Here is a 17,219-nt window from a genome sequence, read left to right as displayed (position 1 = left end):
TGAGCAGAGATCCCGATGTGGGGCTCGATCCCAGGACCCTGAGATCATGACCAGAGCCGAAAGCAGAGGCCCAACCCACTGAGCCACACAGGCACCCCACATCTGTCTTCTTTACATTTCTACTTGGTCTGAAAGAATCATGTCCAAACTCAATATTCTTAAATGAAACTTCCAATATTTGTTCCCAGACCTAACCCAACCATATAGTCTTCCCATATCATCCGATGGGAAAAACATTAGAGGCCAAAATCTGAATATCTGTCTTTCATAACCCCACTTCAATCCACTTTCAAAGTTTATCCAGAACCTATCCATAGCTTCTCACTCTCTCCCCTGCTGTGAGTCTCTTAAGTGGCCTCTCTACTGACCAGTGTGAAGGTAGGTTTGAGGTTCACAGTGAGTAGACTCGAGGCAGAAGAATTTAAAATGAAATCCAGCTAATACGAATCTCCTGCTTAAAGCCCTTCATTTGGTAAACTCGCATTTCACTGAGTAAAACCCCAAGTCCTTACAATTATATGACAACAAGCCCCAAAAGGTATGAAATAACCTTGCTTGCCATTGCAGATATAAAAACACATCTATTTCAGGGAATAGCTTTTCCACATCCTTCTTTAAATTCATCTTTAAGAACTCAAAAAATTAGGAGTTCATCACTGCACAAATGCTTATAGGATAAACACCTCATTATCCTTGTAAGAAAACTATAGGGCATATGTAATTTAATTATGAGTTTGTGCCACATCTCTCAGTACCCTGTACTCTTTAAAATGTTGCTTTCATTTAACATTTTTTCCAGTACTAATGCTTCTTTTATTCCCCCCTCTGTTACTACTGTGTTCATTTACTTTCCTTCCTAATTTATTTGCATACCTAATTCTATAAATGTTTTATAAACATATTACCTCTCTTTGGGTAATAAAATATGATAGTCTTTAAAGGATTTTTATATCGTTGTCAATAATAAATGTCAGTTGTTTAAAGAAAAAAACTCCTAGATTAGTGTCAGGAAGGATCCAAATTCTCCTTTTCATTTGTTCTCCATTTTTGTTAATAGTCTGTATTATAAGATGGCATATTAAGAAAAATAGTCCCATGTGGAGGGACTTGTAGACTTCAGTGGGGATGTCAGTGTAGTAGACTGCACTCCTGGCCTTTCTTCCTTTGGGGGGGAAAAATTAGCTTATCAGGATTATGTGGTTCGCAAATTTGGAAAAATTTTCTTCTTTCTTCTCCATTTCAATCTGTTCCCCTTTATTCTGCTAATAATAAGGGGTCTGACACTATGGGGGATCAGATTTCCCAGCTGAGTCACTTAGTTGATGGGTAGGCCTCAGATTTATAAGGAGAGGGAATTCAGAAGCTCATTTGGCCACACATCAAAGTCCCATTTTCCTAGCTTTCATCAATTATAGAGTTGACCTTTTGATATCCATCTGTCAGTCTGCAGAGCTCTATTTCTCCACTGGTTCGGAATTCAGGCAGTGGGAGAAAGGTGTTACCTACAGGGCCCATCAAAATCCCAACATGTTTGTAACGGTTTGTATACTAGTTTCTAAGCATCCCATTTTTGCATGTATAGTCTGAGGGAAGGAGGGTGTCGTGGAAAGAATGAGACTCTGGTATTAGACAATCTTGGCTTCTAATGTCAGATGTATCCCTGTGTCACCCTGAGTCAAGTTATTTAACATATCTCAGACTATTTTCCCTGATCTATACAGTAGTATGAATAAGGACTTCATTGCATTGTTGTGGAGTTAAAAGAAATAGTATATGCGGAGTGCTTAAAAGGAAACCTGGTACAAATGGATACTCAGAATTACTATCTTCCCTTTTTATCAATAATCCATTAAATAAATAACTGAAATCAAATCAGAAATAATGATATTTATCAGAAGTCAGCAGAATTTATTTATAGACTATGAAGTTGAGTGGTAGGAAGAGCATTTTGGGGGAAAAAAAATGGCCAGTCTTTTATTTTGGACTGAAAGCAAAATATATTTTCTTCTTGCAAAACTGAAGTAGACTAGCAAAGAGAAAAAAAGGCACCAGTAAATCTGTCCAAAATTTCTATAGTAGCTGATGTGGGTGGAACAAGAGGACCCTTGATTCATCCAGCCCACTGCCTGTGCTCTGCATAATTACAAGTTTTTATGGTTTCTGCAAGAGTGCTGTTGATCATTATAGGACAACAAAACCCAAAAGTATTGGTGTGTGTTAGAACAGTGACACTCACTGGTTATTTCTGATATTGACAGAAGTACTTACTACCAAAAAAATCCCTTTTTAAAGCAAAATTTAAAATGATCCTCATAGACGTCAACAAGGTAAGTCAACAAGGAAATAGTCAGGGGTATCTACAGGTATCAAAAGAGAATACTGAAATCATTAAAAATACTGAATATGACAAAGGAATTCACATATACGTGCATACGGAATAGTCAAGGCAACTGGGGATATTTGGCCAGAAGAAGAGAGGGCACAAGGAGCCAGTGATTGCTATCTTTAAATGATAGGAAATGATATCCTAAATTAACTCTGTAAGTGTAATTTGTAAATATTTGGACCAACATGATTGTAAGAGCTGTCCAATATGGACTGAGCCTCCTTGGTTGTGATTCCCTGCCTCTAGACATACCCAACCATATCTGAACAGTTGTTTTTTTTTTTTTAAGATTTTATTTATTTATTTATTTATTTGACAGATAGAGCTCACAAGTAGGCAGAGAGGCAGGCAGAGAGAGAGGGGGAAGCAGGCTCCCTGCTGAGCAGAGAGCCCAACACGGGGCTCGATCCCAGGACCCTGGGTCCATGACCTGGGCCGAAGGCAGAGGCTTAACCCACTGAGCCACCCAGGTGCCCCCCATATTTGAACAGTTTTAACTGTGGTAGCCCGAGAGAGGATTCATGAATAACAGGAATTCTTGATGATCTTTAAAAGCATTTCAGCTTCCAGGTCCTGTTACTCAGTGCAAACCCACATTTAATGACTTGTAAGCTAATAATATTTCTTGTAGTAAAATCTGGCTGCTTTGCTCATATGTAAATTATGAAAGCCTGTTTTAATCATGAAGGCCCTATTGGTTTCAGAAATTGGAGGGCATGCAAATCAGTGCCTTTGCTATTTTTCATCAGCGATAATTATGTACTGCAATGAAATATAATAGAAGCATCTATGACTTTTTATAATTTTGCTTGTTTATTTATTTATTTAGTAATCTCCTCACCCAATCTCTTTATTTATTTATTTAGTAATTCTTTGTGGGGCTCAAACTCATAATCCCAAGATGAAGAGTCCCATGTTCTTCCGCCTGAACCAATCAGGCTTTCTGCATCTACAACTTCTTATTTATGGGATGATGTCCCGTCACCGAACACAGAAACCGTAAAGAATGACTGATCCTTTTTCTTCTCTTACCTCCTAACCTCGGTAAATATTTCCCATCTCATGACACATTAATCTCAGGCTTATGGAGGAACGCAATCTCTGTGAGTACTGGTAGGACTCTACCCTGAGAGCATATTACAATTTTCTCTCCCTTTTAGACTAGCTAAAAACAAACAACAACAACAACAGAAAAAAACACGATTTGAATTTCAGTGATTTATATATGTTGCTTAAAATTAGTCACTCCCCAAAGCATTAAAAGCAAGGGTCAATTAATCTAGGGCCAGAACCAGCCCTGGCATCTCATGGAGACATTTTCTCATTTCTTATTTTAGAGATGTTTACATTCAGGGACTCATAAAGAAACTGCTTACTTGCCTAAGGCAGGAGAGTTCTAATAAACTCATTCGTGTAATAAGAGCTTATTTTCCCTAGGTACCAAGAACATTTTTACATATAAATCAGTGCACAGAAGACCAGTTACCAGCACAAGAAAAAAACAAACAACAAAAACCTTGCTATCTACCATCACTTTATTACAGAGAATATTAAACTGATTTATTTTCTTTTCTTCATTAAACACACACACATATTTAGGCAAGACACAGCATCAGAAGCTGTTTTTATCATCCTCTTTCCATTTAACATTGGAGTGTGCTTATCACAAGAGAATTTCTAAGCTAATAAATAAAAAGAGAATCATCTAGAGAAAGTCAGCTCTGTAGACTGAGAGGAGGAGAAACAATCCCTAGAACACTGAGGGTAGAAGCAACTTAAAGGTGGGAAAAGGGAAGAGTTTGGCTCAAAGTTTCCACTGGGCACCCTTTTCTCAGACTCATTTCCAAACAATTAACACCTGCAAGAACAAAACCCAGAGATATAGTAAAGCTAGCTTTGAAAATTTCAACTGGATCTGATATCTAATGGAAATAGGAGTTGATGATCTATTTCACATCTATACCTTTATATCTTTTAAATATCTTTTAAATGACTTTTTAAAGAACTACGGTAACTTTTTTTTCTTTTTTGCTGTATGACTTCATGTGTGAAAAAATACATTTAAAGCCTTTGACTGGTCTTACTATTCTCCCATAATTTCTTGGCTTAAATGAGTTTTATTATTGCTAAGGGAAAAACAAAGGCTTTATCACAAGGGGGTTATAAAAAATGTGTTGGAGAAATGACAGAAGTGGCAGGCTATCAGTGAGTGAGATCTACACCCCTTGCCTCAGACATATTTCTGTCTCTTAAAGATATAGAAAAAAAAGGCATGAATTATTTTTCAGTTTTTAAAAGTTTCAAAGGAGAATTAGGAATCAAACTGTAAGTCATAGCCATTCTTTTTCAGGAAGGGGCAAAGGTATTGTGTAGGTGGTGAAAGTAGAGAATTAGGTAGATTTCAGTTCTGTCAGTTTTGTTGTGTGACCCTGGGACAGCTGCTTACACTACTGTGCCTTCTGTTTCCCCACTTGGCAAGAAATGATGATCATTAAAATAACAACAATATTAACAATGAGAACAGTGCTTTTTCGAGGATTCAGTGTGGCCATGTTATATAAAGCACTGACACAGTAGCTGTTGCAGATGAATCCTGAAAATGTAGATGGTTTGGAGCAGAAGAGCTCATGGCTCTCCACGAGTTTTATATATTCCTTGTGGAAACTGTGATCAGAGTAATGACCATACTTTCATCATGGGTCAGCTTCTGACCCCCAAGATGACCCGCAAAATGTTATAAACCATATTTTCTAAAACAGTAGATAACAGTACTTTAAAAACATTTTATTTCCACAGAGCCCAATTTCCATGTCTAGTCTTTCAATTTCTTTCTACTTTTTCTTGGGGGGGGGCAGTGGGCAGGGAGCAAAGAAAGAGGCTGTGAAAGGTGAAAGAATCACAAGCAGGTTTTACACCCTGCGTGTGGTGCTACATGGAGCTCAATCCCATGACACTGAGACATGATCTGAGCTGAAATCAAGAGTCAGCCGCTGAACCAACTGAGCCACCCAAGTAACCCTCAATTTCCACTCCTTCCTCCTACTCTCCAATCTACGCCATCTTCCTAGGGCCTTCCCCAACAACCACACAGAGACTCTCCTGTTGGAATGCAGTCACAAATATTGGCAACATATGGTAGCAAGAATATTTAGGTAGGAAAAAAAAAAATATTTAGGTGAACAATGAGAAAAATGCCAGCTCTCTTACTTGAGTGGGTTATTTAAGAATCTTTAAATTCTATATGAATATATTTCCATAACATAACCTCTAAGCCCCCACCCCGGATTTCTTCTATGATGAAGTAAAAGAGTGAAAAACAAGAACGACAGAAACAACAACAACAAAGATAAATGGAATCCTTGGACCTGCTTTACACTGAAGCTGGTTCTACCAAAACAACCACCTCCTCCCAGAAAAACAAACAAACAAACAAACAAACAAAAACAAAATCAGAAACTACAGAACACAGATGTTATAGTTTTCTAGCAATATAAAACCTGGATCCATTTACTGGGAAAAACGACTGCGTCAGGAAGTAGGGGAAAAAATAAAAATAAAAAAAAGACATTTCAATGATAGAATGACAGAATGAGTTTCAGAGCAGTCACTTTTATTTTTCTATTTAAAGGGTAGGTTTTATCATGAATTCATGTCCAGGGTTCTGGGACAAAGCCCCACTTCCCCTGAGCTCTTTGCCTCATCCTATCTTTAAAGAAACATTTTGAGAGCAAGTACAAAAGAGAGGATGCTCTTGCATGGGTAGCTAATAGTTTCTGCCTTATCTAACTACTTGTCATTTCTGCCCTAACCAATGAACTTGAACCACAGGAGGCATTTATAAAAACTGCTTGCAAATGCATTTATTGTTTAAGATAAAGGGTATAATAATCTACTGTGTAACATTTGATGGAATAAATTCCTCTCTGGTGAAGACCCATTTTGATAAAATTTGGAAGAGATTTTAACTTGCTTTGTCATCCTTATATAAAGGAAGATATATACTACCAAATTTATAGTCATTGCAACATTTAAGAAACATTTTAAACTGAATATCTGGTGAAAAGTCATGCAGTAATTCAAAAGCAACTCACTCCTGGAACCCTAAGCCCCATTTCATAATATGGGTTACTGGGGATAAGTTTGCTATTGACATGAGTAAGAAATGTTGTGTGATGATATAAGGGCTGTAAATATAATTGACTTCATTCTTACTTTGAGATAAGTCTTTTTTTTTTTTTCTTTCTCACAAATGTTGGTGCCAAAGGCTGTGGAATTTAATAAATAAAACATAGCTCACACTTCCAAGGTAAACCATAGTAAGCCCCACAATAAATTTTAAAGCAGGATTTATTTTAACTTAAAGTCCATGATTAGGCTTTGGGGATTTTCTTAATCATTTAAATTATATTTAGGACTTTTGTGTATGAGTATATATGCATTTGTTTCTGGGAGTTGACCCATAATTTTCATCGGTTTTCCAAAAGGGCTGGGGACTCCTAATGATTTCAAGCTACTGTTTTAAATTGCTTATCAACAAAATGTTGATGGACAGATTTCCTCTTATCACTGTAAAATAAATCATAGCTGCACCAAAATGATCTTAAAAATATCTCTATGTATTTATATATAGTTTTGATGTCTATGTATTATATAGTTACCTATACAATAATTATTTAGGACAACAAGCTTTGAGAAGCACTGAGTAGCATCAAGGCAAAGACAATATATAAAGATGCTTTGATTTCCAAACATTTTTTTGCACATAAAATAAGTATTATTTCCTAGTAATGAATGAATTAGAGGGAGCACATTTACATTCTTGAGTTTTAAAATCAGGTGTACTGTAGCTTCTCAGGCATTTGCAGTTTAGTATAACTTCCAGAATCTCCATGTCACTTCAATAAGGGGATAAAGAAAGTTCTAAATACACTGCATACCATTCACAAACCACAGGATTTTCTGACTACTTCCTGAGGTCTATCTATCTGTCCACCTCCTTTTCATCCCTATATTGTATATGTCAGCACACAATCAAAGCATAGAATTTCCTAGAGGTCCCTAGAATCCTCAGTCAATTCTTATGTTTGTGCACCAAGAGCACAAACATTCTCAGACTCTCTAAACTTAATAGATATTTACATTAACCTCCTACTCAGGTTCCTGTCAGAGAAGAAGACAGTTTGAATCCTAGTATCACACACCTTGTCTGGTGCATTCCTCTTTTTTCTTTTTCACACTTCACAATAGTGCAGAGTGTACATTTTTCTCTTTTTCTTAGTATTTGCCCAGGGACTTCCCTTAGATAGATAGCATTTAAGATCTATCTATCCTTTACGTTTCTGCGTGCTAGTCATGAAGCAAGTAGGAACTAGAAAGTACCAAGAACAAAAATGTCAGTAGATATGTTTACTTATGTGATTCAATAAGAGCATGCTCTAGGGTGTTGCATCTTAGTGCAATGGGTATTCAGTTTTCAAGGTAACATACATACATGGTAGAGAACACTGTGGTAATTATTCCTTCAAACAGCTACAGAAACTGTGTAACAACTCCTGACATCTTGGCAAAGGAAGACATGTCAAAGACATTAAGAGACAATGGGATAACCCAAGGTGTTGCAAGTGTCAGAACATGGTGGAACCTATGGCAACAGAATACAGCATCAGGCTACCTGTTTCCCATGATTATGTTTGAAAACACATATTATTCATTTCCTCATTTAATTAGCTACGATTAAGTGCCACCTTCTGTGAAGGTTCCCAGGTTGCATAAAATTGGACTTGCCCTCTCAAAGCTCATAACCATCCTCATCATTATGTAGATCCTTTCTGTCAGGCACTATACTCATACTAATCTTAAAAATGGGTATGAGAATTACCACTATTAAAAAAAAAAGAGAGATGACTGAGGTACAGTCAGGTTTAACACTTCACAAACACACAACATGTTAGTGATAGAATGAGAAAAAAAAAGAAAAAACTTGTCATGCTTTATACTCTAAAATTCATGCTTTTAAGTAACTTGCTGCGTGTCTATGTATAAACATCATTATAATGGAAAGAAGTAATAACGACCTAAAGAGAAGTACAGATAAAGCATTTTGATGAAATTTCAGAGAACATTATTTTTTAGAGGGGTAGGATGAGCAAATACTTTGTGAAGAAGATGTTTTGATTCATATATACAAGATAAAAAGTTCTCAATTATAAAAATAATCGAGGTATCCCCCAAAGTAAAGAAGACTATATGAGCAAATTCTTTGGGGAAGGAGGTGGGTAGGAAGGCATGGAAGCCAACATAAAATTTCATTTGGCTGGCATATAAGTCTCATCAAAGGAAAGAGAATGGAAATAACATTCTTGAGTGTATTCCTCTGTGCTAGTCACCGTGCTGTGTATTTCACACAATGTACCTCATTTTATTTCATCTTTACAATAACTCGGTGAAGTAGATATATTAGAGGTTTTTTTTAAAGATGGCAGAGAGAGAGAAGGGAAGCAGGCTCCCTGCTGAGCAGAGAGCCTGATGTGGGACTCGATCCCAGGACCCTGAGATCATGACCCAAGCCAAAGGCAGCAGCTTAACCCACTGAGCCACCCAGGAGCCCAGTATATTAGAGTTTTAACAAAAATAAATAATTGACAAGATGACAGAGAAAATATATTATGGTGAGAATTTGAAATCAAATTTAATTATAATCTGTGTTCTTTCAGAAATATCAAATATTATATCATGAAAAAAAATCCTATGGACAAATTTAAAAATGGAAATTGGAACCATATTGGGTAAGGCCTTGGATTCCAAGATGAAAAATATATTGGAGTTAGCTTTGAAGATAATCATGAGTCATTGCAGGCATTTCATAGCTATACCTTAGCTTTCTCTATATGTCAGAAACACATGTTAGTCATTAACTGATTAAATTTGTCTATCATCAAGAACCAAGGTCAATAAATTCTAAACTACATTAATTGAAAATTTGTTCTTTCAGCTAAACTTAAAGTCCCTGAGTCATAACTCCTATGGAATAGTCAACAAATAAAAAAAATCAAAATACTTAGTGGGTATACATTCATGATGAAAAAACTTGTCATCAAATTACTCATAAAGAGAGTAAAATAAAATGGGCAGTAGGATGGATTCATAGTATGAAGCTTTAATGTACTATTTATATAAATAAGACTAGATCTTTGCTTTGGTGAAGGAGGCAGCCACCTTCTTGTCAATAGCCAAAATCTACCACTGAAATGTCACTCCTTATTTATATCCTTTCAGTTGTTTTCCTGAGAAAGGATCCTTTGGAATTAATCCAATCAAAGCAGTAATTAAAAGCACAAATCACGTAATTGTGGAAAAAAAAAAAAACATAAAACAGCAATGTGAGGATATACCCTAAAATATTAATGGTGATTCTGGAGGTGTCTGACTTATGGTTACTTTTGATTGCTTTTTCATGATATATCTTTGCATTTAGAAAATTTTGTACAATGAGCACATACTATGTTTATGTTGAGGAAAAAAAAAAAAGGCATACAAAATGGAAGGAGTGAGACAGAGACCAAACTGAGTGTCCAGGGAAGATAGATTCCTCCTCTTCTCACCCTCTGTCCTTCTACCTTTGGCCCCTCTGTGTATAAAACTTGGCACATGATACACCTTAAATGTAGATCGGGACAGAAGATCCACTCCAATCTCTTGCTACAAAATGTCAAACCATAGAACCTAAACCTAATTTGGGTGTTTGGAAGCAATTTGACCTAGCAGGTCATCAGTTTATCCTCAAGCTGTAATTAGCATGATTTAATATAGGACATATTATATTTCGGCCTGAAGAAAGGCAAAATTCATTAGACTTGTCAAGTGAGGACTGGAATGTGACTCCATGTTTTAGTAATTTTTCACAGCTTATTTCTTTTTCTCGAGACCAAGAATCCATGACTCTACCTCATGTTTTATGTCAGCAAAACACTTTGGATATTTACAGTATCAATGATCATATACCTTAAACTTTAAACTCAGAAATGTTACCTGGTAATTTTTGATTTGTGTAGATGTGTATGTAAAAAAGACTCAAAATTTCAAATTTTGAAGATCACATCAAAATTTAAATATATATTTAATGATCACTTTAATGGGGAAAAGTGCATTCTTAAGAAAATTAGATTTTGGGGGGTGTGGTGCCTGGGTGGCTCAGTCAATTACACATCTGCCTTTGGCTCATGTCATGATTCTGGGCTCGTGGGATTGAGTCCCATATCTGGCTCCCTACTCAGTGGGGAGACTGCTTCTCCTTCTCCTTCTCCTTCTCTCCCCAACTTATGCTCTCTCTCTCTTTCTCTCTTTCTGTCAAATAAATAAATAAAAATCTTAAAAAAAAAAAGGAATCTAGGTATTTTGTTTTTTTATATCAAACACTTACCACTCAAATATATTGGCCAATATTAATGCACCAACTGAATATTTTTCTGTAAGAAGTACTTTGACAACTAAAATTTTATTTCACTATATTTTTCTTGATCGTCTTATTCAACTTTCCATCCCTGAGTCTGTTGTTCAAAAATCTGAATAATGGGGGCACCTGGGTGGTTGAGTGGGTTAAAGTCTCTGCCTTCGGCTCAGGTCATGATCCCAGTCCTGGGCTTTCTGCTCAGCAGGGAGCCTGCTCCTCTGCCCTCCCACCCCCCGCCTGCCTCTCTGCCTACTTGTGATCTCTGTCAAATAAATACATAAATAAAATCTTTAAAAAAATGTGAATAATGACTAACGTTTGTTATTCTGCAGGCAAAGCAAATACTTATCTTTTTTCAATTTGTATTTCTTTTAGCACTTCACTTGATAGCACAAGTGAAAGCCCTAGATAAATCATTTAAACAATAAACTTGTTTTGGGAGAACCTTTACCTACAATAAAGAAAGCAGTTGATCTGTAACAAAGATTATACATACATTTGACAATACAAGGCAAATATAGTCATTTAATAAGAATATGGAAAATTATCACAACACAGTTTTAATAAGCAGAACATAGCCCAGCTGAATGAGAAAAACTTGAGTCTTTAGGAGGGTTTTCCAGTGAAGATGAAGAGGGAGAAGGCATTTCTGATACAGATGGAAACCATCAAGTACAAATACTTCAGCAGTAACTTGAGTATCATAAATATGTATCATTTATATGCATAAATGCATGCAAAATGTACAGAGTTATAAATCTAGTGGAAAGCACATGACAGAAGCACAGACCTTTTTCTCTAGCCATATGCAATTAATTGCTCCTCTGGATTCTGTGCTGCTCCATGGTGCGTTGTTTCCTTGTTCTATTTTCAGTGACTATCACCAAGCCAGCAAGCCAGCAAGAGTTGATGTTAATGCCTTAACACGAAAATGTGCCTTTTTCATAGTTTTAGAAGCAAACAATTTCACTTGAGTATTAGACATGTTTGCAAATAATGTTCTAATAGTTGCTTTTGACATTCCTAGAACATATAACCTCTCAAGACTGCTGTAGCAGTGCCCAGCCTTTGCTATTTTAGTGCATGTCTCTGAATTTTGCTGCCAGCATCTGTGTCTCTCTGCCTGAAGGGTTTCTCTCACCATCTGTGCCTATTCCGTTAGTGTGAAAGGCAAGCTAGGGGTTCTAGGGAATTAGCATCCATGGGAACATCTTTCAACTAATGATTAATGGGTTTTTAGTAGGTAAATACCCCAGGTTCTTCTCTCTTTGGGTGACCTTGGGGTGCGTGAGGCATGTGTGCTATGTCATTCCTAAATCACGTGGGATTCAGAGCAGGACTAAACTACAGAAACCCACAACAGTGACTTTATTACTTCATTTGATTTTTCTGTTTCCTGTCTTACTTTTCTATTTCCCTACCCTCACTTCCTGGAATCACCTCACAAAAGAATTACAATAATTGTATTTAATTCTTTGTCCAGAGTCTGATAAGTACTCATCAGAGACTCACGAAACATCAGGGCTACTCATTCTAAGGTTGACTAGTAATCACTTAATCTGTTGACACATTGATAAATTATGTCCAAAGTCAAAGTCCTGGATTAGGCACTTAAACCAGCTCCTACTGATTCCTTATACCTAATGTCTCTACAGCCCAGTCAATACAATCTTCCATAAATCAGTGACTCTTTCTTTTTTGTCCTCCATATCCAATTAACAGCCAAATTTTGTCAGTGGTATTTCCAGTATGTGCCTAGGATGTTACTTCCTTTCCATTATCTAACACATCAGAGACTTAATCTGCACAGAATTTATTGTTTGATGTAATGAGGTAATTTATTCCCTGAGAAGAGCTCATACTTAAATAACTTTCTATAACTATTAATGATTCAATCAGTAATCTACAAGACTTGGTAAATTCTTCTCTATCATCCACGCTTGTAGCATTTAAAAAAAAAAAAGGGCTACAAATTCTTTGGCCCTTTTCCCATTGAGAAATGTAAATCCACATTTTGTTCTCTTGGTTTCTCTGTGACCAATTTGATGAAGTACAGATGTAATAATCTATTGGCCTAAGCAGTGAGAGACTGGTAGATACAGACACTTCCTTCATCTGGTAATAGTCATTCATGGAAGCCAACTATCATGTAAACAGTGTGATTTTGGGCATCTGGGTAGCTCAGTTCGTTGAGCGACTGTCTTTGGCTCAGGTCATGATCCTGGAATCCTGAGATCGAGTCCCACATTGGGCTGCCTACTTGGCAGGAGTCTGCTTCTCCCTCTGACCGCCCCCAACCCATGCTCATGCGCTCTCGCTCTCTCTCTCATGCCCCCTTCAAAAAAAAAAAAAAAAATGAAATCTTAAAAAATTAAAAAAAAATGAAAAGATGTGATTTCCATGGAGCCACCACACTGTGAGAAGCATGAACCATGCAGAGAGGCTCAAAAGGATGAGGCATTTTGTACAAAGAAAGAGGTACAAAAGTCATTCTGGACCTTCCAGCATCAGTCATCACAACTGGGGACACATGGATCAGACACTAATTGTCCATCTAAAGCCTTTCCTAAATTCCTGACCCACAAAACCTGGTGGTTTCACTTTAGGGTCATTTTTGTACAGAAAGAGATAATAGATGCAGTCTCCATTTCCAATCCAATGAGTCCTGTTAGCTCTGCCTCCAAAATATATCTTGATTCTGCCCATCTTTCATCTCCTTCTTTGCTCTTCTAGTTTCAAACAGAATCACATTTCATCTAGACTAACACAAAAGACTTTTAATTATTCTTTCTGCTTTTACCTTACCATGTATTCCCTGCACAGAAGCTATAAAATAATTTAGAGTTAAATCAGATAACACTGCTTAAATTCTCTACTAACTTCTCACTGCAATTAGAATAAAACTGCTTATGATGGATTATAAAGACTGACAATAATGACTCACACTTACTGCTCTGATCTCTCTTTCTTGGTTACTGTCTATCCATGTGCCCCCCCTTTTTAAAAAATTTAAATATTTATTTGAAAGAGAGAGAGACAGCAAGCATGTGAGTAGAGGGAGGGGCAAAGGGAGAGAGAGAATCTCAAGCGGACTCCAAAATGAGCATGGCGTCCAATGTGGGGCTCAACTCTAAGATCATGACCTGAGCCAGAATCAAGAGTGGGATGCTTAACTGACTGGGCCGTCTGGGCACACCCCTCCCCCATATGCCATTTTTTATATATCTGGAATATTGTAAACTCATACATATCCCAGGGTCACTGGGTTATGTTTGTCTCTTTTACCTGGAATAGTTTTCTCCAGTTCCTGATTTGCTTTTTCTCATGATGCAGTTGTCTTCTCAACTACCTCCCCTTACGGAGAGGACTTCCCTGACCACTAGATCAAATTTCCTCTTCCTAGTTAATATGATCTATGCCTTTAGCCTGTTTTGTTTTTTGTACCTTTATTTGATATCAAATATCAATCTATCGGAAAAAAAACCCCAGATTGTGTTAATTTATAATCCACTTGATACGGCTTCCCAGGAGGTAATTTGCAGGGAAATATATATTGCATAGTAGATCCATTGCACCATTTAATTAAACAATCTTCAATTTAGAAACACCCATGTTGACTAATTTAGTGTATCCAGTCGGAAAGACTGCATTTTCCTCTCCTCCTACCCTGATGCTTTCCAGACATGCTACAGATTAAAGAGGACAATGCTGGTCTGCTTTAGATGTTTTCTTTCCTTATTGCTCTAGGCACACAATGGCCAGTGAAACTTATCTGAAATTTAGAAGGAAGACAGAGGCCATGGAAAGTCTACCTATCCATCCACTCTAGTTTGTACTCATTATTATCCAAGCTAGAATGACAGGCACTTCTGGATCTGTTAGAAAAATTAAAGAAAGCAAGCAAGCAAATTAGGGATTGTTTTGTATCCACTCACAAAAAGATGACAATTTAAGAGTCTAAATTTATGTTTTCTCCTGTAGGCCCTTTCTTAGAACATTTTTTTTTTTTAAAACAGTGAAAAATTCTACTTTCCTGCCTGCTGACATAAGGTCCATTTGTGCTTTTCTGAACAACCACTCCAAATGTCAGCAGTAGTGGAATATCTGTGAAGTAAACTCTACTTCTTTATCTTAAAAGCAAATTAGGAAAAAGGCAGGCTGATGGTTTCCCCTGAGGACGGTTTCCCCTGCCCTATGACAGGTAGAGTATAGCCAGTGCCCCTTTCTTGGGCCTCCTCTGCCTTCATTCCCTTTCCCTCCTGGGCTTTTAGCCTCCTGGCCCAAGACATAAATATTCTCAGCAAGAAAGAGGGCTACACTCCGCATTCCACAATCATCTGATTAATTTTATGAAAGCATTAGTCTGTGGTGTAAACAGCCCAAAATACATATGGAGAAGAAAATGGAAGGGAAATTGAATCCACAAAGGGTTCACATGACTCTTCAGAAACTAGCATATTCTATTTGACAAACTTCTCCCTTGGTTTCAGTAGCCAAGTAGAGAACAACTTGGACTTCTTCCTTATGATTGAAAGACAATAAATCTGAGTCTCAACCCATGCCTGATTATTGATCCCTTTTTGGCATTTGAGTAAGTCTCTTATATTTTCAGGGTTCTAATTTGCTCATCTATTAACTGGTTCCTAACTATTGGGTTTATTGCAAAGCTGTATAAAATAGTAGTTGGGAGCAAAAGCTTAGAAACATCTACTGCCTGGGTTTAAATCCTGATTTCGCCAATTATTAACTTTGTGACTTTGGATAAGTTGCTTAACTTCTCTGGGCCTCTATTTTTGAATTGGTGGGAAAGCATCTCAAATACCCACAGACCTGATTTTACCTACTAGGTTAATGACAATCAGGTGAGTAATAAAAAAGCAAATGCATTGTGTTTTCATTCATTTATGTACAGTTCATTTGTTATAAACTCCTTTCTGCTAAAAATCTACGTGTCTCTTTTTTCAGGTTTTCCCAGAGGAAAATAATATAAGCTGAAAGTCTTAGCAGATTCTGGAAGAAAGCTAAAGACTCTTGGAAGATAAGCTGAGAGTATGTCAACAATCCAAGAGCTTCTACATGATCAAGCAATAATAAATATCACCAAATGAGCAGAAAGAGTTCTGGCATCTTAGGAGCTATTTATCAAGACAGAGAAGCCTGCCTACACTGTTTGGTATCCTTACTCTGCAGAATGGTGTGTTCACAACAATATCTTCTGGGAACTCAGGCTTTACACAGAGACACTGAATCATATTCTATATTTTAACAAAATCCCAAGTGATACCTTGAACATAAAGGTTTGGGAAACATCAGTGATTTCCAGTATTGGCTGTACTTGGAAAACTTATAAAATGACTTATATCTGGATTTCAAGCCTTGCAATTCTCATTTAATTGGTATGAACTGTGGCCCAAGCATCTGAGCTTATTAAGAAATTATTTTCCCAAATGATTTCAGTGTAGGGCCAGAATTCAAAGCACCAAGCTAAATCTTGAGATGTCCCAGGCCTTTATATTAAATATAATTTCTTTCATGTGTTCTGAATACAAAAATGTTAAGATACATCAAATGCACATCTTTCATGGTTAAGAAAGGTTGATTTCCCAGATTTTATTGGCATTTGCTGGATTCAGAGCTCCCTGGGCTATTTCTTCCATGGTAATTTCAGGATGTAGAGAGCTGATTTGCTTATTTTCAGAAAGACAACAAAAGGTTGACTCCCCTGCAGGCTAATCTAATGGCCATCTGTTAGGATGCAGCAGTATGGATTCAAAAGGTGGTATTCGCCACTGTATCTGGTATCCGGATTCAACACGTGAAATCCAAGCCTTTCAGAACTCACAACACCTTCTGTGTCAGATTCCAGAGAGGAAGGCAATCCCAAATTAGAAACACATGCTTCATTGGACAGGCACTCATCTACAAGCACCTTGGAGTGTCCACTCTGAAGGAGGCCTTTATCATTCATATCATTCCATGCACTACTACTATGCTGCTGCCAAAGGCCTCATACAACATTTCATAACTGAGCGCATGACAAAGGAAAGGGACACACCAGGGTTGTCCTGTCTTGCCCTGTATCTGAAACCAACCCTTTCGATCTGATGAAACTGACACCCAAATGGTTACCATTATTATTATTATTATTATTATTATGTTTGTGCTTATTTTGTGTTGTTCATTTCATTGGAAAGGTTGATTCAAGCGCTCCAAAAATTCCTATAGCACAAAGATTTTATATTTGGTAAGGCATGACATTACAGGAAAAAGTTTTGGGGTCCATGCTAGAAGTAAACTTTAATTATTCATAAATATGTATTATATATTCACCTAAAATTAAAAATAAAGATAGCACAGTGACTAAGAAAGAACCCATATAATTTT

General features: G+C 37.0%; 1 protein-coding gene across 1 annotated transcript in view; it reads right to left on the bottom strand.

Moving 5' to 3' along the window:
• Positions 1–17,219, bottom strand: part of ANO3 (anoctamin 3) — a 407,782-nt gene that overhangs the window by 291,013 nt on the left and 99,550 nt on the right. The window lies entirely within an intron of this gene.

This window comes from Mustela nivalis, assembly GCF_964662115.1.
Source record: "Mustela nivalis genome assembly, chromosome: 9".
In the NCBI taxonomy this organism is placed as follows: domain Eukaryota; kingdom Metazoa; phylum Chordata; class Mammalia; order Carnivora; family Mustelidae; genus Mustela; species Mustela nivalis.
This window is presented reverse-complemented; position numbering and strand designations above follow the sequence as displayed.